At 41.0% G+C, this 24917-nt stretch overlaps 1 protein-coding gene and 1 long non-coding RNA gene across 7 annotated transcripts in view; one reads left to right on the top strand and one right to left on the bottom strand.

Annotated features, from left to right (window-relative positions):
* The window catches only part of PRUNE2 (prune homolog 2), a 293604-nt gene that overhangs the window by 123020 nt on the left and 145667 nt on the right, over window positions 1-24917 (top strand). The window lies entirely within an intron of this gene.
* On the bottom strand, window positions 1634-24022 carry LOC112607621. Its single transcript, XR_003115890.1, has 4 exons — window positions 23903-24022; window positions 6347-6513; window positions 5301-5479; window positions 1634-5071 (listed from the first exon to the last, which is right to left on the bottom strand). It is a non-coding gene; the product is annotated as an uncharacterized LOC112607621 (long non-coding RNA).

Genomic DNA, 24917 nt, shown 5'->3' with positions numbered 1-24917 from the left:
TATCTGGAAGGTGAAGTTTCTTGATTTTTATATTGGTTCAAGATGGCAATATAAATACTTGAAGGGGCTTGTCTTGAAGCTGTGCATGCAAAGTAGTTTTCACAAAAATGTAAAAATAATTATTGTCCATCTGAAAATATGGAGGTAGAGGCTGAAGAAAATTATGAGGAAATACCTTAAGCTCCTACTAGGCCCTCCCTTGAGTCTTCCCTAGGAGAGAAGGATCCTTGAGAGTTCGTGTGATACTTGCTCTTCCTAACAAGGTACAGCCAGGATAAAGCTACCTTAACTCCATCTTGAAGCTTATATACACACCCTTTCCTGAGATTCACATTAATAAAACAGAGACACAGATTGGGGCCTGACTCATTTAATTCCATGAACCAGACCTGTTTTGAGTGCCAACCATGTGTCAAGAATTAATTAGTTTCTCTCTACTTGCAAATATGAGTCTCTTTCTCTTCTTCTTATAGGATTTGTGATCGCTAATCACCAGATGTGGCCCCACTCAGGTTGTCTTCATTGTCAAATTGGAATAGTGATAATAATGAACAAATTTCAAATGTTTAAGTTGTGTCAAGCACTGCTTTAAGTACTCTTTGTGCATTTTTTCAATACATGCCACACACTGTCACAATCATTGTTGTCAACACCCCCATTTCACAGATGAGCAGGATTGAGCTTTTCCCCAAGGGCGCATGGCTAGTGAATAGAGACACCTTTCAATCCAGGAACTCTGGCTCCACATGCGAGCCTGGGACCAGCGTGCTACACTGCACCTTAAGAAGTTTACAAAGAGGAAAGGAGTGGTTTGTGAGTTTAATGTCCAGTGTATATAATAACTGTCAATTGAATTCACAATGATTTACTTGTGGTAACTCTAGCCATGGTAAGAGATGTTTCTTTTGACTAGAATATATCTGTTTGATGAGTTAACATCTGATGGTTGCTTGATGGTGTTTTGACTCTCATGTTTTCAGTGAAACTAGGGAAATTATTACCTAGGAAATGCCATGCCTTTTGGAGACACAAATTTTTCGAAGAAATGGGTCCTGTGAGTTGTAAGGCTCTCATAGTCTCTTGACAAATATTAGAAAACCAGGTGAGGACACAAAGAACTTTAGTTGCTGGTGATGGCTTCAGAAGTCAGGGACTCTTGAGCAGAATCTTGAAGGATGGAGAAGCTAGGTAGAAGAAAGGGGAAAAGGCATCCTAGACAAGGGGATGTTCTGAGGCCATGTGTGGGAAGGAATGCTTGGTGACTGTGGAGATGTGGGAAGCTGTGGCAGCACAGACAGGGCCAGAAGCTGCGGTCACAGGAGAGGAAGTCAGGAGGAGCTGGGCTCTAAGGCCTTCGACACTGTGCGACTAGACGGGGCTTTCTCCTGTGGGCAGTGGGAGGCGGGATTGGAGGGGACTGTCTAGTGACCATGAGAGCATCATGGAGGCCATTGCCATTGACAGGCCAGGTTGAAGCTGCTGCAGGACTAGAGCAAAGGGGTGCCTTTGGCTATGGAGACAAAGAGATGAGCATGTGCAATGTGTGCAATTTTCTACCTTAAGAAAAAATAAATTAGTAAGTGAGAAAGTGAAATACTGTATGTAGAAAAAGGCTAACAAACATGGCAAATGATCACTCTTTAAAAAATTTTACTTTACGTTCTGGGATACATGTGCAGAATGTGTAGGTTTGTTCCATAGGTATACATGTACCATGGTGGTTTGCAGCACCTGTAAACCCGTCATCTAGGTTTTAAGTCCCACATGCATTAGGTATTTGTCCTAATGCTCTCCCTCTCCTTTTTCCCCACCCCATCACTTTTTTTAAAAGTCAGCAATAAAAATAAATTGAAACTAAATGAAATAAATTGACACTACAGAGAAAAAAATAATAACAATGTAATATAGTAGTAAAAGAAAGTAGTAATAATAAAGAGAATAAAAGCCACTTTGGTGATAAAAGAGTAAGAAAAGTTGTAACAAAGAATCAAAGTTGATATAGTATGCCAAGACACTGTAAGAAAAAGTAATTTAGAATGACAGATTTTGAAAAAGCTTAATTTTCAGCAAGTTTAAAAAATTGATAGGGCAGATAAAAAGTGTGAGTTCCTAATTGGAATTCTCAAGTGTAGCAAATTCTGTGGGTCTTTGTTAGAAAGGGGAGGTGCAGAGGACCCTGAAGGCAGGGAGCATCTCAGGTCTTGCTCCTGACAATCACGAAGGCCCAGGAGTGGTCCCCTCCACCCATGAGGCGTAATCAGTCATCCTTCTGGCTTCAGTAATCTTGCATGCATGTACCACAAGGAGCCACTGGGTTTCTCATTTGCATGGCTACATTGGGGACCATGCTGTTAAGTGCAATCAGCAATATAGGGAGAGGAACAAGGAGGTGAAAGAAAGAGAAGATAATGAGTTTGATTTTGAACCTTTTGAGCTTTAAATATCTAATGTTCATCAAAGGCAATATAGCCCATAGGCAGCATCTATTGGAAATTAATAAAAATAAGGGTCTAGGCATTCAGGTTAGTGGTGCGGATGGAAGAAAAGACTTGAGAGCCGTTGAAATTCTTGTGGGGAAGTCGAAAGCAACACAGTGGAGAGAGGATTGGTAAAAGATAAAAGTCGTGGAAGCAAAGGCTAGAAGCTAATATGTGTCAAGAGGAGAGCCAGAGATGGCCAGAAGCTAGTATCTGTCATAGAATAATTCAACTCATGACACTGGTTTCCTTGATTTAAGGATCTCACATATGCTGAGGTCCTTGTGTTAGGTCCTGCTGTTGGTTGTGGCTCACAGAGATGGGGACGATGACAGCTCAAAGTTCTTTGTATCCTGTTCCTTTTGACCAATGTGAGCTTAAATCTACTGTTTCTTTGAATCCCTAATGTTGATATCACATAGAGTTATTTTATTCTCTCCCATGAGCATCAGTTAAAAGATAACATTATTTATTGGACTATCCATGAGCAAAGAGTCACAGAAGTTCAGAGACATTAGTGGAAACACCTGAGCTGCCTGAATCCTCTCCAAACTGGTAAATGATTCCTAAAAGATGAGGAAATTCAAATTCTGGCTTCTGCTGAGAATTGAATATTTCCCAAACCGCCTGATGCACAGCCCCAGCTGAGACCTAATGCAAGTATTTTGCTTAAGAGAACCCACAAATGCGAGGTGCTTCTAACAATATATGTCAAGCAGTGTGTAGCTGATGGTAGGAGTTAGATTTATGCATATTGTGGTTGTCCATTTCCAGCTGCTTTTGTGAAGTCAAACTTTTTTTATGTTAACAGATCACATTATTATCACATTTACTGGAGAATAATGAGATATGGTGGTGATACATCATTGGCAGCTCATAGCGCCATTTGAAAACATGCTTGTTTTTAAGTCTGAAATAATGGGTCAAAGAGAGAGAGGCACACACTGCATGCACACACACACACACACACACAAACACACAGCTCTTAACAACTGGTCTTGAGTAGCCGTTTGTAAATGCTTTATTGCCAGGAGTGAACCCTAAAGTGGCTCACAAGAGTGCCCTATTTCTTCCAATTAACTACAAGGACAAACACATCTCAAAGTTGAGATAAGTGACCAGTACGATTTGCCAAAATTCTGAAGAGCACTCACCATGAAATGGATAAGGGTTACCTTTGGGGATCTGCACTGCATGGATTCCATGAAAAGTTTGTTGGATATTGTGAGAGATAGAGAAATAAAGTGTATTGTATAGGATACTCTGAGGTTCCCTGCCTTTGCTTCACACCCCATGCTTACAAACGTGCCCCATAAACATTCCCTCTGTGGATCTTGCATTTCATATGTGTATCTAAACTCTTATAGTCAAATTACACTTTTAGTATTTGCTGTCTGGTGTGATGATGAATCTTATATGTGTCCCTTCTTTGCATGAAGTAAGATAGTCAACTTCTTCAAAACTTTACATCATTCTAGATTTAAGAGACAAGGAAGAGTTTCTCAGGCAGAAGGAATAATGTATGCCTGACATGTTCAAGGAATTACAAGTTAGATTTTGTTTAAGTGCGTGGGAGGGGATGATGGTGATGACAGATAAGGCTGGAGGGATGGAGAGAGGCTGTGGCCATATAGAGCCTCAGTACAAGGCTAAGTATTTGAACTTTATACTGGAAAAAAAATCAAAGGGGAGGGATAAAGGACTCAGTCATCTTTGCACTGGAAAACAGAATATGTAATTAAAGTCCCACAGCCGCATGTAACATCGAATTCTTCCAGGTTAAAAAAAAAAAAGTTTAATCTTGTGATATTAATGGAATGACATTTTGAGGTCTGGAGAATGGGCACAAAAGTGGGAAATGAATTTCAATATGGGAAAGACATTGAGGATGATGTTGATTAGCTAATTCACTCCGTAATCATCATGCTATGTGTTAGTAAGTATAACCCTGGAAAGGTCTCGAGACTCTTCCCAGCCTGTTCACCCATCCCCTGGGCCAGAACACTCCTTAGGAAAAACAGTCAGCTAAATACTGGGCAGCAACATGAAGGGTCTTTGAACAAAATGGGAAACGTTATTCTGCAGTGCAGAAAGGTCACAGTACAGACCTGGGAACTAATATTAAAAATGAGTGTGGCTGGATATATGGAGAATGGTGGACCCAGAAGGAACCTTAGATACCAGATATTACAACAGCTTTATTTTGAGGGTTAGAAATGTGAAGTGATTTGGTTATGAACGCACAGCTTAGGCAGCAGGGCCAGAATCCTGACCCTCTGCTCCGTGGTTATCTCCTCCCCAGCTTGGCTGCCTCATGTCATCACAGTATTCCATTTGGTTTGTTGCATGTCTTGTGAAGCCCTCAAGATTTTCTCATCAGTTTTCCTCTCTCATTGGTAATGCTCACTTAGTGACTTCATTTCAAATCCTTAATCCCGCTCAAATAAATATCCACAACAGGATCTGTTTTCCTGCCCATCCTTTAAGGAGCGCATGAATTCATTTTCTAATGTCCTTCCCTCACAAGGGGGACCAGGCACAGGGCAAGGCTTATAGATGACCCAAGATGGCGGCCGGGCATTTCTCCCAGAGATCTGTGAAAGTGGAGGACAAATATGGAGGGACGGAGATGAGCCGGGGTAGAAAATCCAGACTCCGTGAGGATAAATCCAAGTGAGCCACTCAGACAATACGAGGCAAGAGATAGAAAATGGGTAGTGGATTCTGGGAGGCCAGTGAGTAGGAAAGATAGAAATGAGTAGGGGAACGTAAGGTCATCAAAAATTTCTGAGTAGAAAATTGGGTGCTTTGTAAAGCACTTACCTCTGTGCTTTCTTTTGTGCTTCCTGTGCGTGTGGATATTTAAAGGGGCTGGAAATGTGCAAAAACATGTCACTACTGAGACATTGCATTGTCGTCTTGCTGTTTCTAGTGATGTTAATTATCTCCATTTCAGCAGATGTGTGGCCTCAGATGGTAAAGTTAGCAGCCTCTTTTCTCACCTGGAAATACATAGACCATTTGAGGTGACAAATGACAAGGTGTCAGCATACCCTGAACTTGAGTTGAGAGCTATACACAATATGATAGGTTTCCGAGCATCACAAACACCCTCTCTGTTTCTTCACTGGGCACTAAATGTTAATACTTATTTCACTGGGCTATTGGCAGGAACAAATGAAGCAATCGCATAAAGTCACTAGTGCAGTGCCTGGCACATGCCATTCTCTTGAGCTCCCCTCTACACATCCCTCAGGTCATATGACTTCTTGGGGCACAGTGGCTCACACCTGTAATCCCAGCACTTTGGGAGGTCAAGGAGGGCGGGTCACCTGAGGTCAGGAGTTTGAGACCAGCCTGGCCAACATGGTGAAACCCTATCTCTACTAAAAATACAAAAATTAACGTGGTGTGGTGGCGTGTGCCTGTAGTCCCAGCTACTTAGGAGGCTGAGGCAGGAGAATTGCTTGAACATGGGAGGTTGCAGTGAGGCATGATCGTGCCATTGCACTCCAGCCTGGGCGACAGAGTGAAACTCTGATTCCAAAAAAAAAAAGAAAAAAGAAAAAACAAGAAAGGTGTAGTCAGATACAACTAATGTTAATGAAGTGTCTACTTTGCGGTTCAGTGCCTCTCTGTTTAATCACCACAATACCTATGTGGACTGTTTCTGGCACTTTAAAAGAAACGTAAGGAAAATGACAGGTAACATGGGAGGGGCTAGAAGAGATCCTAAAGATCGTCTAGTTCATAGACACCAATCTAAGACCCAGAACATTTGCAGAGGGTACACAGCTAGGGACTAGCACGTATATGGTTAAAGGCCAGCACTTCTGGCTTCTGGTCTATTCTTCGTTCTACCATGTAACTCATCCCTGCCATTGATATGTCTGTAGTTTTTGCTGCACTGACTACTCAGAAATAGTGCTGTCGATGACGATCCAGCCCTGTGTCACTGAGGAGACTCGCAGTGGACTAGCTCTTCACTTATTGGTCTTGGTGTTGGTTGAGACACTAAGTGTATGTGTTGTAATTCCTTAGGGTATAAAGCAGTAGTATCCAAGAAAATACCTCCAAAGCTTTACTGCTTATAACTCCAAAATTTTATTTGTATTAAAAAAGTATTTATATAGAACTTAACACACGGCTGGTACCCTTTGAAGGATTTTACAAAAATCAACTCATTTAATTTTTGGAAAAACTCTGTAAAGGAGATGCTGTAGTTGTCTTCATGTTTCAGATAAACAAAGTGTGGCACAGAGAGAATAAGAACTTTCCCAAGTTTGCAAAAATATGAAGAAGCAGAATCTGGCCCTAGAGTTCATGGTCTTAACTACTCCACTGACTTGCCTCTCAGGAATTATCAAAACTGCTGACTCTTCCTCCCCAGAAAGCACATTCTTTCATGCATTCTTTCCCTTTCTGGAAGTTGTGTCACTTTTCTTCCAAGTGGCCTATAGTCCATTTAGGCTTTCCTAATGCTTTCTTTCTTTCTTTCTTTTTTTTTTTTTTTTTTTGAGACCGAATCTCGCCCAGGCTGAAATGCACTGGCGCTGCAAGCTCCACCTCCCGGGCTCACGCCGTTCTCCTGCCTCAGCCTCCTGAGTAGCTGGGACTATAGGTGCCGACCACCACACCCGGCTAAGTTTTTGTATTTTTAGTAGAGACGGGGTTTCACCATGTTGGCCAGGATGGTCTCGATCTCCTGACATCGTGATCCTCCCGCCTCAGCCTCCCAAAGTGCTGGGATTACAGGTGTGAGCCACCACGCCCAGCCAGGCTTTCCCAATGCTTTCTATGTCTCTGATTATCTTGCCTACCTGTGTTCTGACTCTAACATCTCCATTCATTTTGCTGTACACTTCGGTTATAGGAAATTATAGTCCAGTAGAATGAAAGGTGAAATACCAAGACATTCACCATTAACTCATTCACCAACACTATATGCTATGTGCTAGGTACGAGGGATATAAGGAACTAAAATACACACAGTTCTTATCCTCTTGGAGCTTTCAGTTTAGTCAGGAAGCGAGACATTAAACAAGTAATCATACATATAAATGTAGATTTCAAACTAATTTAAGTACTATGAAGAAAATTATTGGATGCTGTTTTGAGAAAATGTATATAACCTACTTTACATTAGATAAGGAGGTGTGTAAGGCCTCCAAAGAAAGTGATTTTTAAGTTTATAAATCAAGTGTATACAGTATAGGCCAGGAAAGGACTAGGGGTAAGAGCATTCAAGGCAAAGGGAACAGCAGTGCAAAGACTCTGAAGTGGGAAATAGATCGGCACATTCAGGAAACTGAAAGAAAATTCATTAGAAACTGCATGTGTCATAGTGAGTGTAGGGGAGGGGGTGGCATGGCCGGAGAGGTGGTGGAATCAGATCCTGCAAGCCTTCCCAGGCCAGAGTGAACACTTCAGACTTTATTTTATATTCAAGGGAAGCCACTGGAGGATTATAAAAAGGATAGGGATGTGGCAAAGAATTAATGGAAAGCAGGTGACAATAGGAATAAAGAGATGGGTTAGAGGCTGCCTTCACAGACCATGGGAGAGGTGACCACGGTTTGAAGTAGGATGGGGGCAGTCAAAATGTAGTAGAAAAAATCAAGATATATTTGTATATATATTTAATATATATAATTTATTCAAGTTATAACCAATAGGATGTGTTGATAGACTGGCTCTGGGGATTAGGGAGGAAAAAATGTCCTGGATTATTCTCAGGTACGTAGCATAAAAACTTGGTGGATGTCATAGACCACTTTCTGAGATGGGAAACACACGGTGTGAGGGTTGCAGACACACCCTAGCTTGCAGCGTAGCCTGTGTGGTCCTGGGCATCTCCCGATACCATGGAGGATCTGGCTCCTCTTTGGTTCTCAGTAGCTGTCTTTGTGGCAAACGCCTCCCCACATCTGAAAAAAAAAAAAAAAAAGAAAGAAAGAAAAAGAAAAAACCCCTCTTGCTGCTTGGTTTTAAATGAATCTTGGATACAGGTAGCCAGACTAATGGTGTCTCAACTTGTCTTCCAGTTTAGGATTTTAATTCTTGGTATTTTTCACTTCTCTCTGGAAATCTGTTCAACTCTGATGTTGAGGGAGTGCACAGCTGCTTCGTTATTAGTTTACTGATAAATAAATATAGAAAATATAATTGGGTCATGTAGCTATCGCTAACCAGTTTTTTAAAATATGTATTTCTTGGATCTTACATAGGCCTGAAAGTTTAGTTGCACTACTTTAGGAATCTCTTTTTATGCATTTGTTCAATTAAAAGCTAACAAAGACAAATCCTTCAGAAAATACCATTATTTTTCCTACCTATGAAATCAAGGGTCCTTGTCTGAAGATGAATTTTACTAGTTACGAGAATCTTCCTATTTTTCTAGCTTAGTCCCTGTCATTTCCTGTAATAGACTTGTATTTTACCAGCAGCTCTCACACGATTTCTTTGTGAAAAATATTTCTCTGTATAGAAGAAAGTTTATCATTTGGAATGTTAAATGCAATTATATTGACATATGGTGATAATGGGATAAAGCATACGGGTTAAAGGTTGCAGGAACCATGGCTTGGCAATTAGCGATGTAAATGAAACATTCATTATCCATCATGCTGAGAAGTTGATGAACTGTACAGTAAATCTGAGCCCACAGTCAGGACTGAGATAAGTCATTTCAGACAATACAGTGGAGTATTTATGAGCACCAGGAACAATGTTTCAGATTCCTGTTATGAAGGTTTCTTTACCTATTTAGTTGAATAAAGACCTTATAAAGTCCAAGCCACAATGCTGTCCTTCCACAGGAATAAATATGAGATTCTAAAACTTTCTCTTCAGATGAAGCATTCTGAGAGCTAAAGTGGCTAGATGTTGACAATCACCATTTTTCATAAGTGCATCCCATAAGAAAGATGTACTGTAGATTGTTTGTCTTGAAGAAGACCTGTGATATATTTCAAAATTCAAAATTGGCTTTGGAAGGAAACTGTAAATTTACAGATCTTTGTCTTTCCCCACAAAGAACCTTAATCTCACAGGTTGGATTATGTGGGACTCACTGCTATTTTTCAATTCTCCTTTAAATGACTAAGGAGCATTCAGATACTTCAAAAAAAAAAAAAAAGTCTAAGCTTTTCACTTTGTCCATTGCCCATTTAATTATCTTCTGCATATTTTAAAGCATTTCCTGTGAACATAAGTTTTGCCCATCCAGAAAATTTGAATCTATGTTGATTTTATATTTAATGAAATCTGTTCTTCTCAAGTTCTTTATTTAATCACATAAAATAGTATCTTCAAAGGTGAAATTTAAAAAATCACTGGAGAAATGTTAAAACTTCATTTATTTAAGATAACTAGCGATACAGCTAGCAAACCCAAGAAGCTAACTGGAATGGAAATGCTCAGTGGTGCTCAGCCATTACCCAGGAACAGAGATTCCTTTGTTAACAGTTCAATTTGTTGAGGCACAAGTGAGGATAAATTGGGCCCTGACAAAACTATGAAATTGAATGATAATCATAATAACATCTGACATGTATTAAATTTGATGTTATGCCATTTCTGTTCCACCAAATGTACTAATATGGGCATTGTTCTAGGCACATGAAATAAATCATCTCAATTCATCCTTCTAATAACCCAATGAAGTAGATCATACTATATCCCACTTTATGGGTGGGGAACCTGAGGCTCAGAGGTGAGAAATGATCGTCCAATCATCCACGTTCACACAACTAGTAAACAACTGGGCTGAACTTCAGCTCCAGCTCCGTGCAATTCCTCATTGAACCTCTTTGTTATTGAGTTTGCTCCGACTGATCTCCTATGTCTCTGGCCATCCCGTCATTTCAGTAGTGCCCCAGTTTGAAAGTCCACTTCATCAGGCATTCAGTGCCTTCCAGCCTTTAATTGTCTCCTATCAAACTGGAAACAATTAGCCTGAGAAAATCATCCATGCCAGTGAATTAATTTATGGAATGCATTGTCCTGTATCTTTCTATGAGGGTGAAAGGCTGTATTTCTGCCATAAGAGAATGCTGGCTGTCTCTAGAAGAGCTGAGGGAAAGGTTGGATGAGGTCCACACCCAGCTCTTACAATGGCCTGCAGCGGTCTTCCTCAGCCTTGACTCGCCTAGGAAACTTGCAAACATCAGATTCCCAAGTCTACCTCCAGAGATTCTGATTGAATCACTCTAGACTGGGACCCAGTTTCTTAGAATAATTCTAATGTGCAGCCAAGGCTGGGAATCCCTGGATGGAAGTACATGATTTGGTCCCCTCTGACCTCACCTACTATTTATTATCCCTCCACGTCCCACTGATACAGACATGCTGTCTTTCTTGCTTTTCCTAGAACACAACAAGCATGCTTTTGCCTCAGGGACTTTGTACCTGCTGTCCCCTCTCTGACTAGAAAACAGTTTCCCTAGATTCCTGCATAGTTAGCTCCCTGAACTTATTTCAATTCTCTGCTGAAATGTCATGTAAATGGTGGTATCTTCCCTGACCATCTTATTTAAAATAATACTCCCCTTTCCCCTAATATTCTCTATCCACCTTATTCTGTTTGAGTTTTCTGCACTGACCCATCAACCATTGACATATAACATATCTACTTGTTTATATATGTATTCTGTTTCACCAGCATTGAAATGTGACTTTCACGAGGGTAGGGATTTTTGTCTGTTTTATTTAATGCTGTATCCCCAAGAATGTCTTGCATAGATCGGAACTAAGAAATATTTATTGAATTGAATAAATGAATATATTTGGGAAGGAGCAAAGGAGTCCTTGCCCCTGAAATTCATTTCTTCAGTCAGCCAGCAAACTGTATGGAGTGACATCTATGTGCTGAGCTCAGAGCTCTGCGCCTGGGATAGCATTTTACAGAGCATGGCTGGCCAGTGCTCCTGCTTACTTCGATTTTCTGCCTTCCTACCATTCCTGTGCTTATTATATTCTTTCTCAGAAGACTTTTTCCCCACTGTTGAGAACAGGGCAGTCTGAAAAACCTCCCTACTAAAACTGAGGTTGGCACCCCTCTCCTACTTCATTGTGGAATCCTGGAATGGTCTTTCTTACCCTTTGTCCCTAGCAGTCCCACATGCTTTGGGTCATTGCATTTCTTCCCTTCTCTGCCTGCCCCCACTTCTCTCCTTCAAACAACATCATCTCTCAGCAATATACAACCTCAGGGGCTATGGGGCAGGGGAGAAAGAAGGGCCCAGGAGGAAGCTACCTTGGTGGCAGTGGTGCAGCGGCAGATGTGGGAACCCAACCCAAGAGGAACAGTTTAGGAGTGTCGAGAATCTCCACTGAGTGGAAGAAAGGTCCAGGCCCTGTGTGTGTGTGTGTGTGTGTGTGTGTGTGTGTGTGTGTGTGTATGTGTGTGTGTGTGTTTTGGTAATGAGAAAGAAACTCAAGAGAAAGCTTCATATATCTTCAAACATACAAAAAAAACAAAAAACAAAAAAACTGCTGGCTGGATGCAGTGGCTCATGCCTTTTAATCCCAGCACTTTGGGAGACCAAGGTGGGAGGATCATTTGAGGTTAGGAGTTTGAGATCAGCCTGGCCAACATGGTGAAACCCCATCTCTACTAAAACTAGAAATACTAGCTAGGAGTAGTGGCGGGCACCTATAATCCTAGCTACTTAGGAGGCTGAGGCAGGAGAATCGCTTGAACCTGGGAGGCGGAGGTTGCAGTGAGCCGAGATTGTGCCACTGCACTCCAGCCTGGGCAACAGAGTGAGATTCGTCTCTAAAATAAAACAAAACAAAACAAAAACAAACAAAGAAAATGTGGTGTATATGTATACCATGGTATACTACTCAGCTTTTGCAGCAATGTGGATGGAACTGGAGGTCATTATCCTAAGTGAAATAACTCAAAAATGGAAAGTCAGATACCACATGGTCTCACTTATAAGTGGGAGCTAAACAGTGTGTACACGTGGACACAGAGAGTGCAATAATAACATCGAGGAGTCCAAAAGGTGGGAAGGTGGGAGGGTGGTAAGAAATGAAAAATTACCCACTGGGCACAATGTCTACTATTCGGGTGATGGCTACACTAAAAGCTCAGACTTCACCACTACTCAATATCCATGTCACAAAACTGCACTTGTACACCCTAAAATCTACAAAAATTTTAAAAATTTCATTTGTGCTTACTGTCTTTACTGAAATATTAAATATTTACTGATGAGTTGATTACTCTGTGCATGTGAGATTGTCTTTTGTAGTTATAAGGAAGGGATGCTTAGAAGTGGTATCAGTGTTCTTTCTTATTCCTATCCCTTCCAAATCTCATACCAGAAAATGCTGGAATTTTTTGGAAGGAAATAGAGAAGAGTGAAATTAGGTTTAGGGATGGTAGTCATAGGAGGATGGGAGTAATGGAAGTTATAGAAGTGGTGGTACTTGGTGTTGGTCCAAGCTAAAGGCTGGAGAAGGATGTGTTAGAAATGGTCCTGCATCGCCGTCATGAAGGCCGGGTGAGCAATCCTTGTGGTTTTTCTGGGAGAGGTAAGGCCCAAGAGAATTTACCTGAAATGGGATGATATACAACCCAGTTTCACACCAAAGAAAATTTGAGGAGTTCTAGGTCAAATGTAAAGAGATAACATTCCTTGCATGCCTGAAGAGAAGACATAAGGGCAGAGTGAGAAAATGATTTTAAAAATGACAAAATAGGCTGGGCAGGGTAGCTCACACCTGTAATCCCAACACTTTGGGAGGCTGAGGCAGGCAGATTGCTCGAGCTGAGAAGTTTGTGACCAGCCAGGGCAACATAGTGAGACCCCATTTCTACAAAAAAACCCACAAAAATTAGCTGGGCATGGTAGTGCATACCTGTAGTCCCAGCTACTCTGGAGGCTGAGGTGAGAGGATCGCTTGAGCCTGGAAGGTCAAGGCTGCAGTGAACTGTGGTCGTGCAACTGCACTCCAGGCTGGGAGACAGAGTGAGACCCTATCTCAAAAAAAAAAAAAAAAAAAAAAAGACAAAGTACAAAATTGTCCTCTGAGAATATTGCTCCTCTTGGTCATTGCAAAGAGATGCATTCTAACTGGATGTTTTCATTTACACTCCCAAATTCTAAGACTCTTGTTTCCCCTCCAGTGTTTCACACAGATGGTTAGTGAACAAGTCCTTCCCCTGACCAAATAAACTTGATTTTCTGTCTAGTCCTATTCAGTTCAGGTTAGCAAGTAACAGGGAAAATTTTTTTTTCTTCTTTGGGACTTGAAGTATGGTGTTTTATAATTCACTGAATGATTACAGTGTGCCCATAACTTTATGTAAATTATTTTTGTTTCTCATAACTCATCAGTGTAGTAGATATTAGTGTTCCCATTACATAGATGAGGAAATAGAAGCTCAGCAACAAAAAGTAATCCATAGCTGGTAACAGAATTTGAACTCAGCTTTTTCTGTCTCTAAAATCTACAACCTCTTCGCTACTCAGAGGTGCTGAAGCTCCCCTGTTTCCTCCATTTTTAACTTTCTTCAAATCATTATTTTGTTCCAGTTTAAAGAATTGGGTCGGGCACAGTGGCTCACGCTTATAATCCCAGCACTTTGGGAGGCTGAGGTGGGAGGATCACCTGAGGTCAGGAGTTTGAGACCAGCCTGACCAATATGGTGAAACCCCATCTCTACTAAAAGCACAAAAATTAGTGGGCATGGTGACATGCACCTGTAATCCCAGCTACTTGGGAGGCTGAGGCTGGAGAATTGCTTGAACCCAGGAAGTGGAGGTTGCAGTGAGCCGAGATCATGCCTTTGCACTCCAGCCTGAGCGAGGAGTGAGACTCCATCTCAAAAAATAAAAATAAAAAAGGAATTGAACTGGAGGCCAGGAATGATGGCTCATGCCTCTAATCCCAGCACTTTGGGAGGCCAGAGCAGGTGGATTGCTTGAGCTCAGGAGTTCAAGACCAGCCTGGGCAACATGGTGAAACCCCATCTTTACAAAAAATTAACTGAGCATGGTGGTGCACACCTGTAGTCCCAAACAACTCAGGGGGGTCAGGTGGGAGGATCGCTTGAGCTTAGGAGGTTGAGGATGCAGTGAGCTATGGTTGTGCCACTGCATGCCAGCCTGGGGGACAGAGTGAGACCCTGTCTCAAAAAAATATTTTTTTTTAATTAAAAAATAAAAAAGAGTCAAACCTATTCTTTTCCCTCTACTCTGCCCAAATTTCCAAGTAGATAATCTAACTGTTATTTGAAATGACCCAATTAAATTTTAAAATACCTGTCCTTTCCTAGCCCTGACGACTTAAAATAGATCTACTGTCTTCTAAGAGTCATTTTGTTTAGTTTTCACTTGCTCCTTCTATTTATAAAGGAGTATCATTTCTCTACCTGCTTTATTCCATCAATTACTTTCCACCTTTTTTTCTGTGGGGTTATTTTTACCAAAATTAATTAACACATGGGGTCTCCTAGGTTAAGTTTCCTTGTTGAATTCCCTTTACCAGTTGAAACATAGGAACAGGGAAAAAAATATTCTTACATTACTGCACCTACATAAGATGTACTTGGCCAGGTGCAGTGGCTCACGCCTGTAACCCCAGCACTTTGAGAGGCCGAGTCAGGCGGATCACCTGAGGTCAGGAGTTCGAGACCAGCCTGGCCAACATGACAAAACCACTCCTCTACCAAAAGTACAAAAATTAGCCTGGCGAGGTGGCAGGCATCTGTAGTCCCAGCTACTCAGGAGGCTAAGGAAGGAGAATCGCTTGAACCTGGGAGATGGAGGTTGCAGTGAGTCAAGATTGTGCCACTGCAGTCCAGTCTGGGCAAGAAGAGTGAGACTCTGTCTTAAAAAAAAGAAAAAAAAAAAAAAAGATGTACTAGTGTGTATATGATGTGACTGCAAGATGAATGTATTACAATTAGGAAGCCAGGCAACATGAATGAAGAAAAGATTGTCCATCATAAATCAAACTTCCTTCCCATTCTTCATTCTGGTATCCTCCCAGGACTTACAAAAATTTCTATTTCTTCAATGAAAAGGGTTTAGAAGTAACATGGCCTCTTTATTGCATTCCTTCTCCTTCAGTGCACACAGTAATTCAAAGTTTTTCCTTAAGCTGGATGAATCCCAACAACAACAAAAGACCGCTTTGGTGAAGTAAAATTAACTTGGGAAATAAGCATGAACTTAAAGTAATATAAAGTAGGGGAAGTTGGTGGGATCTCAGGTTACAGATTTCAATGTAAGAAATTATATTGTTGATTTGATTTTTGTTTCTTAATACAAATTGTTCCTTTTCCCAGGTGGAAAGGTTTTGGGGGAAACATACTTTTCCTGTTGAAGGAAAAGAGCAAAGAGTGACTTGGTTGGGCTTCCCAACTTCTGTTAAAGCCACTTAATTTTTTGAAATGCATGTGTGACTGTCTATCAGTAATTTACATAGTCAGCCTGGGTACAGTGGCTCATGCCTATTAATTGCAGCACTGTGGGAGGCCAAGATGGGAGGATTGCTTGAAGCCAGGAGTTTGAGACCAGCCTGAGCAACATAGTGAGACCCTGTCTCTACAAAAAATTAAACAATTAGCTGGATACAGTGGTGTGTGCCTGTAGTCCCAGCTACTTGGGAGGCTGAGGTGGGTGGATTGCTTGAGTCTGGGAGGCCAAGGCTGCAGTGAACCGTGATTGCACCACTGCATTCCAGCCTGGGTGACAAGCAAGACCCTGTCTCTAAATAAACAAATAAATAAATAAAATAATTCACAATGTTCACAAGTTGCAGTTAACCTTCTCCATAGGAGGAGACTTTTGCAAAACTCCAGAGGTTATTTTTGGTTTCCTTTAAGAGTTTGCTTAGAGCTTGGAGCCAGACAGTTCCCAGAGTTTCAAGACTGCGTAGCAAGTGATTGGTTATGCCCCGACCTATGTATTGCTGTGGTTGTGTAGCCCCCAAAATGACTATTGCCACTTTAAAAAAAAAATGAGAATAAATATTTTTGACTAAATAATTGTAACTATCGAAGAGTCTATCCCTGAGAAAGCCACTCCATACCAGTAGCTAAGAAGCAGTGATCATTCTGTTATTTCTCTCTGTAGTGGACACTGGTGTCTGCTCAAAAAGTGGTTCATTTCGGTGCCAGGATAGGATAAAAACACAAGCGACACACAAAAAGCCCTTTTCCTTCAGCTTACAGAGGCAGATGGGAGGCTTTCCCAGCTGACACCCTGGTTTAAAGCCAGGAGTGGAATTTCAGGATTCTTGGGTTAAAATGTAGTTTGTGTGGGGCCACATGCTCTGCTCTCTGACCTCGTATGGGCAAATTTGCTGTAATTCAGATTTGTGTTTGGCATCTTCATGAACCCACTGAGTCCCATGCTGTTAGTGTCCTCCTTATCGCAAGGAGAGCATTCCTGCTATCTTTTTGTCAAATAAACCAGAGTGACTTTTCCTTTCTCACTTAGCGTATGGTCTGCAAACCACACGTGAGTGGTTGGTGGCTTTTGTGGGCAGTACATGGAGTATAATGGCCTCTCCCTTCGGGAAATAATTGGAAATAAAAACAGAAAGCAGTAGCCGATTCTTGGGTCTGCTCTTCAGTGAGAATGACATTTAGGTTTGGTTTTTCCTGTTTTCTGGTTTTTGCTGAATTTTTTGAATATTAATTTACTGAATGGACACAATTGCTTTGATGTGTACAATTTGCAGCCATTCAATACTCTGTTTAATGTTACCCAAACACGTCGATAAAGTAGCGGTTATTACCCTACCACTCCAGGAATCCCTGACTCCTGACCCACCTTAGTCTTCCTCATTGCACCTGCCTTCATGTCACATTGCTGCGGTTTGTGTCTGTCTCCTGGCTAGCAGGTGACTCTCCTTGAGCAGGAACTCTGCTTCATAGCTCTTTCTTCTAGAAGAGTGCCCAGCATATAGTGGGACTTATTAAGTGCATGAAGACATAATTCATATTTGACAGCTTTTGAGGATTCTGTAACTCTGAGTTTATTAGTTTTCATTTTGTTATTGTAGCAGCATTAAAGAAATGCCTAAGTTGATGAAAATTAAAGGATATAGTTTGACCATTTTCTTATACATATTCTTAAGATGCAGAAACATACGTTGGATCACCAGTTATCAAAATGGCAACCTTTCACATGGGAATATAATTTATATGATATTTAAATCATATCTAGTTTCTATGATTATCATTTATATAATATTTCTTTAGAATCATTTCTGTGGCATTTTCTGTTTTGCCAGTCTTTTAGTATCTTTAGAGAATTTTTTGTCAATTTCTCAAGAAGCATATCTACTTTAGCTTGCTATTTATAGTAATTTGTAGCAAAAATTTAATAAGTGATACAGTGTCCCTAGTTATTTATTAGTTTACCAATTACTAATTTTTTCTCAGATTTTTTGAAATTTAATTTTTGGTATCTTCCTTCACAAATTTACTTTTGCATTGATAGTTGAGATACTATCAAAGTTAAGGTACTAATCATACTGACCATTATGAATAGTCATTTCTGAATTTCTCCACTGTCCCTTTGCTATTTGGAATGATTTTGGGCTTCATTTTCTTTATTAGTTTGAGCTGCTCTTGGTTAAAATACAAAATTTAAACTTTAAAGAAAATATCAGTTAAGTTTATTGCAAATTGTTGCAATAAACCTAGAATGCTTTCAACAGTTTTGCAGGATTTTGTTGAGGTTGAAATGTTAGTTTCATTTGGTTTACTTTTAGCTTTAGTTAATTTTAGTTTTACCATAATATTTCACCAGTTATTTCATAGTCCATTTTAGATGAATGTCAGTTTTGTGAAAGGATCACATTTCAGATACTGAGTCCTTTTCAATTTTTGAATCATATATTCACTTGAAAAAGCCATTAACATATTTTAAAAATAAGGCAATAGATTGGATTGAAAATGTGTTTTAAAAAAGAAACTTTATCACTTAAAAAACATCCTTGATATTTTAATGCCCAAGGAATTCTCATTCCCAAAAGTGTTTGGTTCAAAGTCTAGAGAAACTAAGAATAAACTTAGGTAAAATGCATGAGTTGAAACTCAAATAAACACACTCTAATTAAGTTAAAACAAGGGTAAGGGTGAAAATAATCTTCAAAGAATGTTGCCTCAAATGAAGTCAAAAAGTTTTACTATAAATGTTATAGTAAAATTAACAAAAATAAGTTTTTAGTGACTAAAGAATTGTGGTGAATACATTTTTGGTGCATTAACAGTAAAAAATCGGCAGTGCCCTGATATTCTGGGAGGATACCTGCATTAGGTTATGATGTTAATACATTTTATGTTTTTAATCCTAAAAAGTGAACTTCATTGCTCTTGTCTAGTTAGAGTCTTTATAATACATTTTCAGGATTGTTTTCAATTTAATTATTTGAAACATAAACATTTACTTTTTTCATTTTAAAGGGTTTTTGAGAAACCATGACAGAATATTCAGGATAATTTTAATTGCTACTGCTTTTTTGAAAGTAATCTAGAAATGTCGATTTAAGTTTTTGGTTCACGTTCCCTTTTATCCAGCAAGCCTACTTTGATAAGCTCTCCTACGGAAATACTAGCATCAGAATATAACAACATATATTGAAAGTGTTTCACCCCTGTAATCCCAGCACTTTGGGAGGCTGAGGCAGGTGGATCACCTGATGTTGGGAGTTTGAGTCCAGCCTGACCAACCTGGAGATACCCTGTCTCTACTAAAAATAGAAAATTAACCGGCTGTGGTGGTGTGTGCCTGTAATCCCAGCTACTTGGGAGGCTGAGGCAGGAGAATCACTTGAACCTGGGAGGTGGAGGTTGTGGTGAGCCGAGATTGCGCCATTGTACTCCAGCCTAGGCAGCAAGAGCAAAACTCTTAACATTTTCCAATTGGAAGCAATGGAAAGCAACCTTAATGTCCATCAATAGAGGAAGGATTGAATCAATTATGGTACGGCCATGCAAAGAAGTGCTACGGAGCTACTGGAAAACAGTTCAGTTATTCTGCAGGTACTGATGCTGAGGGATGTCCCCAATGTATTGAGTTAAAATAATTTTTTTTTTATCTGCAGAATAGTGTATATAATTTAATCTCACATTTTAAAGGGCAAGAGATGTATACAATCAGAAGAGAAACCAGAGTATAATAATCTCATATTTTAAAAGCAAAGCAATAAAACCCAACCCATATATGAGTTACCATAATGAAAGATTCTAAGAATATCTCTCAAACTGTCAGTATTGGTCGAGAAGATCTGCTGAGAGGCCTGGAAGGGGTTGAGTTTTATATCTTTGTCTGACTTGTTAAAACAAGCCATCTATTACTATTGTTATTTAAATTTTTTATAAAGTACAGTGTTTTTGGTAGTAGGAATTATGCAAAGTAAAGACTTACAATTTCTTTTTTTATTTTAATGTAGCATAGAATCCGTACAGAGTCCCACACCATGCGAATGTCCAATGATTTCTGATTAAATCATAGAAGATTCAAATTACTTGGGTGGTAAGAAATTCAAAGGAAAGTGGTCAGATTAAGGTGAGGTAAACCATAAATTTTTTTCTGAAGTGAGTTTTTTATGAGATGACTTCAACTTTGACAAAATTGTTGATCATCTAGTCAGCAGGGGTGTATATATATATATATAATTTTACAACCCGAAGATAAGAGACCTGGAGAACGTTCTAGATGCAGCTGCAGACAGACTTGAAAGTCATTGACACGGGGCCAGGAGTAGTGGCTCATGCCTGTAATCCCAGCATTTTAGGAGGCCAAGGCCAGAGGAACACTTGAGGTCAGGAGTTTGAGACCAGCCTGGCCAACATGGCAAACCCCCGTCACTACTAAAAATACAAAAATTAACTGGGCACGGTGGCACAGGCCTGTAATCCCAACTACTTGGGAGGCTGAGGTAGGAGAATCCCTTGAACCCAGGAGGCAGAGGTTGCAGTGAGCCGAGATTGCACCACTGCACTCCTGCCTGGGCGACAGAGCGAGAATCTGTCTATGAAAAAAAAAAAAAAAAAAGGAAACTCATTGACATGGAAGTGCTAGTTCGAGGACAAGGTATAGACAAGCTTTCTGCGGAGGGGAATTAGACTTACGTGATCCTCCTCCCCAGGCAGCAGTGCTGGGATGGCCAGGGAGGGATTGGTGGCGCTGGGAGGTGACAGGACTCCCTCTGACCTGCCGCTGCGATGCACGTCTAGCTGGAGAGCAGTTTCCAAATCACTGAAGAAAGAACAGAGAAGATCAGAGAGATGTGAATGTGTAATTATTAATACCTCCAGTCCTTGCTCTTTCACACCCAAAGCGAGGATCCGAGAGGATTAGGAAGCCAGGGAAGATGAGAATAGCCACAGTGGGCGGGAAAGGGTAATGCTGAAAACACTGAAAAGGACAGTGTTCGGATAGAAGACAGGAGCCGGTGTGTGCTTCCTGCAGCTGGAGTTTTACACACACCCCTGATAGACATGTGCTGGGCAGGCTGGATTCATGTAAAGACTCACAAGAGATGCACAATATGTATTTTAAAAAATGGGTCAAGAGATGAGCCTTTAAGGTGCCTCCTGTTAGGGGAGGAGGAAGAAGAGAAGTCAGCAAAGAAAGTAGGGAAACAACCATGAGAGCAGTGTCATGCAGTCACAGAAGCGAAGGTTCTGGAAATAGTTCTTTTTCTTTAAGAGGTGATCAATGGAGTCGAGGGCAAGTAAGAAGTGGAAAGCAAGGAAAATAAAGAATCTGTGCTTTTTTTTTTCTTTTTCTTTTTTTTTTTTTTTGTTTGTTTTTGAGACAGAGTTTTGCTTTTTTTGCCCAGGCTGGAGCGCAGTGGCGCAATCTTAGCTCACTGCAACCTCCTTCTCCCGAGTTCAAGCTATTCTCCTGCCTCAGCCTTCTGAGTAGCTGGGATTACAGGCATGTGCCGCCATGCCCAGATAATTTTGTATTTTTAGTAGAGACGAGGTTTCACCGTATTGGTCAGGCTGGTCTTGAACTCCCAACCTCAGGTGATCTGCCCACCTCGGCCTCCCAAAATGCTGGGATTACAGGCGTGAGCCACAGTGCCTGGCCAAAGAGTCTGTTTTGAATAGGTCCTTGGTGACTGCCGACAATAGTTTCAGTAGAGGAGAGAGTTTATTAATTTGTTAAACAGATATTTATTCATCACTAAGTATGTTGGAGACACTATACCAGAATACAGCAGTGAATGAGACAGGCAAGGTTATGATTTCATGAAGCTTAGCTTCTCCTTGTGGGGGAGGTGTGGCAAGGTAGGAGAAGTAGATGATAAGCAATAAATAAGGAAAACGGTCATTTTGCATAGTGATCATGTGTGTGCCTGTGTGTGAGCTGAGAGTGACAGTGGTAGGGTTGGACTGCAGAATAGTACTTTGGAGAGAAAGCCCTCACAGAGAATAGATAGAATATATATATTCTATATAATAAGAAGCCACACATGAAACTCCCTATATAATAAGACTCCCTATATAATAGGAAGCCACACGTGAAAAAATCTGGGGATAGTACATTTCAGGCTGAAGAAATGGCAAATCCTAAGGCCCTAAAGCAGGAGCAAAACTGACAGATTTGAAGATGGCTAGTGTGATTGGACCTCTGTGAGTGGGGGGAAGTGGCACAGGATGAAATGAGGGAGGTATGTAGGGACCAAACCATGGAAGGAAAGCAAGGTTCCCAGAAAAAGTGGGTGGGAGAGGCACTCTCCATGAACACGATCCTGTTGTCCAAGAAAGTTAATTTGGCAGAAAGAAATGGAATGTGAATGTTGGTTCAGATGCAGAATCTAGTATGTGTTTTATTTTAAATAAGGGAGGATTAAGCATCCTTAAAGACACAAGAAAATAGAAAGCTGACTCCTTTTCTTCCAGTGACCATTAGTAACATATTCTGCCACAAGGCACGCAGCCACACACTCAATGCTGTCATTAATCCCACACAGATAGGCTTTGCCTGGGGAGTGAGCATATGGTATCCCCTGAAGCTTTTGGCTTTTCTGCTTGAAGCTAGTTTGTAAAAATCAAAAATGATATCGCACTTACATTGGTATATTCCTAAAGAGTTTTTTTTTTTTAGATGGAGTCTTGCTCTGTCACCAGGCTGGAGTGCAGTGGGGCAGTCTCGGCTCACTACAGCCTCCACCTCCCCGGGTCACGCGGTTCTCCTGCCTCAGCCTCCCGAGTAGCTGGTACCACAGGTGCCTGCCACCGTGCCCTGCTATTTTTTTTTGTATTTTTAGTAGAGACGAGATTTCATCATGTTGGCCAGGATGGTCTCACTCTCTTGACCTCATGACCCACCTGCCTCGGCGTCCTAAAGTGCTGGGATTATAGGCGTGAGCTACCGCACCTGGCCTCTAACGAGGTATTTCTACAGGTTAGGTCTTCAGTCAAGAATTTTAAAGCTGGATCTTAGTGGTTATCTAGTCTCACCTCTCCGTTGCATAGGTAAGGAAACTGAGTCCCAGAAAGCATTGATTTGACCAAGTTCAGAAAGCTAAACAGTAACTGTGGATGTACAATTCTGTCTCTTAACTCCTAATCCAAATGTCTTCTCGCTAGATAAGGCTGTGCCTTCTACATTTGAAGACTCAAACCCCATGGATGGATGGAGGGAAGGGCATTCGAAACAATTGACTACTTCCTTCTCCTTGGTATCTATTTCATCTTGGCTACTATGGCATCATTTTTTCCCAAATGCCCCCACCTCCTGGAAGTTCCGTTTCGGTTTCCTTTGCTGGCTCCTCCTCTTGTGTTTAACTTCTACATGTTGGAATTCCCAGCTCGGTTCCAGCTCATTGACTTTTCTCCAACTGCATGTCCACTCTAGGTGGTTATATGTTAATGCCCCTCCAACAAACGTACATCTGCTACTGAACTCAAAACTTTTAACTTGCCTGCATGATATCTCCATTTAAATATCTAATGGATATCTCAAATTTAACATGTACTAAACAGAACCTTTGACTTTTTCTCTAAATTTGCTCTGTATCATTCTTCTTTCTTGGTATAGTTAGCCAGCAGCATTAAACAAGTGTCTTCTATGTGCCAGGGTCTGTTGTAGACACTGGGGTTACGGTAGTGATGAAACAGACAACAATCTCTGTCATCAAGTATCTTACAGTCCAGTGGAGGGAGAAGAACCATGGAAGTCAAACAAATGGCTTGTTCACTTCAAAAAGGCCTAGTCCCCGCCACCACCTCTCACCTAAACCATTGTAATAACTGATCTCCCTGCTCCTGCTCTTCTGCTGTCCAATCAACATAGCAACCAGAGTAATTTCTATAAAACACAAATATAACACAAATTTTAATTTGGACACCTCCTTCACCAACTTTAAACCTCCTAGTCACTTCCCGTAGCTCTTTGAATAAAATTCCAAGCCCATTCCCATGGCCTACAGACCTCTGTATCATCAGGTCCTTCCCACCACGCGGATCTTCCTGGTCTCCCTCGGCTGCAGCCACACAAATCTCCCCTCTGTTTTTCTGACGCCAGCTTCTCGGCGCTTGCTATTTCTTCTGTCTGGAATATTCTGACTTCGGAATATGAAAGGAGCTGGCCACTCCCATGATGCAAGAATGTCAACCCACATACAACCATGCCATATCTTGGATTGCCCAGTTTAAACCTTCCTTCTGCCTCATCGTGCTCCTTCCCATCACACTATTTTGACACGTTGCTATTAAAAATTATCTTATTCATTTATTTATTTGTTGTCTGCCTCCATGCACTGAAATGCAGCTCTATGAGAGCAGTGACATGTCTGTCTTGTTGGCTCCTGTATCACCGGTGCCTAGAAGAGTGCCAGAAATGCAGGAGTTGTTCAGAAGTATTTGCTCTGTAAATCAACGAATCAATGAATGCATTGTGAATGAGGTTATTGCTCCTACCCTTGCCCAACAAATAATCTTTTAAACCTAATGAAGTTGAGATCCACAGGTCAATTCTAGAGGTGCTCCTCTAGTGAAGTCTTGTCCAAATGCAAGTTCCCATCTTTACTAATATCTTTCAAACAATGTAACTCAATCCAAGTGCTTAGCCTATGGCCACTCATTAAATTTCCTTTCCTCTTTTATTCCTTGACTCATGGGCCCCTCTCACTGTCTAAACACAGAAGAAAGCTCTGTCTTCCCCATGCTTCCCCATGCCCTTTATCCCACTCCCTCTTTCCCGCCACCCCTCTCCTTCTCCATATTGGGCTGTCCAGCACTTCCTATCACCGCCATACCATGCAGCATATTCTCCTCCCCACCTTCTCTTCTGCAGTATCCACCAACATGGCTTTTAATCTCTCAGTCCTCAGAGAGCACGGGAGAGGCAAGGAAGCTAAATAGACGACACCAGAACCTCTCTTGGGGATGCGGGATATGAAACTTCATCTGTTCATTATTTTTGTGTCATCCCAATCCATTGGAGG

The sequence above is a fragment of the Theropithecus gelada genome, chromosome 15 (genome assembly GCF_003255815.1).
Source record: "Theropithecus gelada isolate Dixy chromosome 15, Tgel_1.0, whole genome shotgun sequence".
NCBI lineage: Eukaryota > Metazoa > Chordata > Mammalia > Primates > Cercopithecidae > Theropithecus > Theropithecus gelada.
Note: the sequence above shows the minus strand (reverse complement) of the source record. Positions and strands in the feature narration are given on the sequence as shown.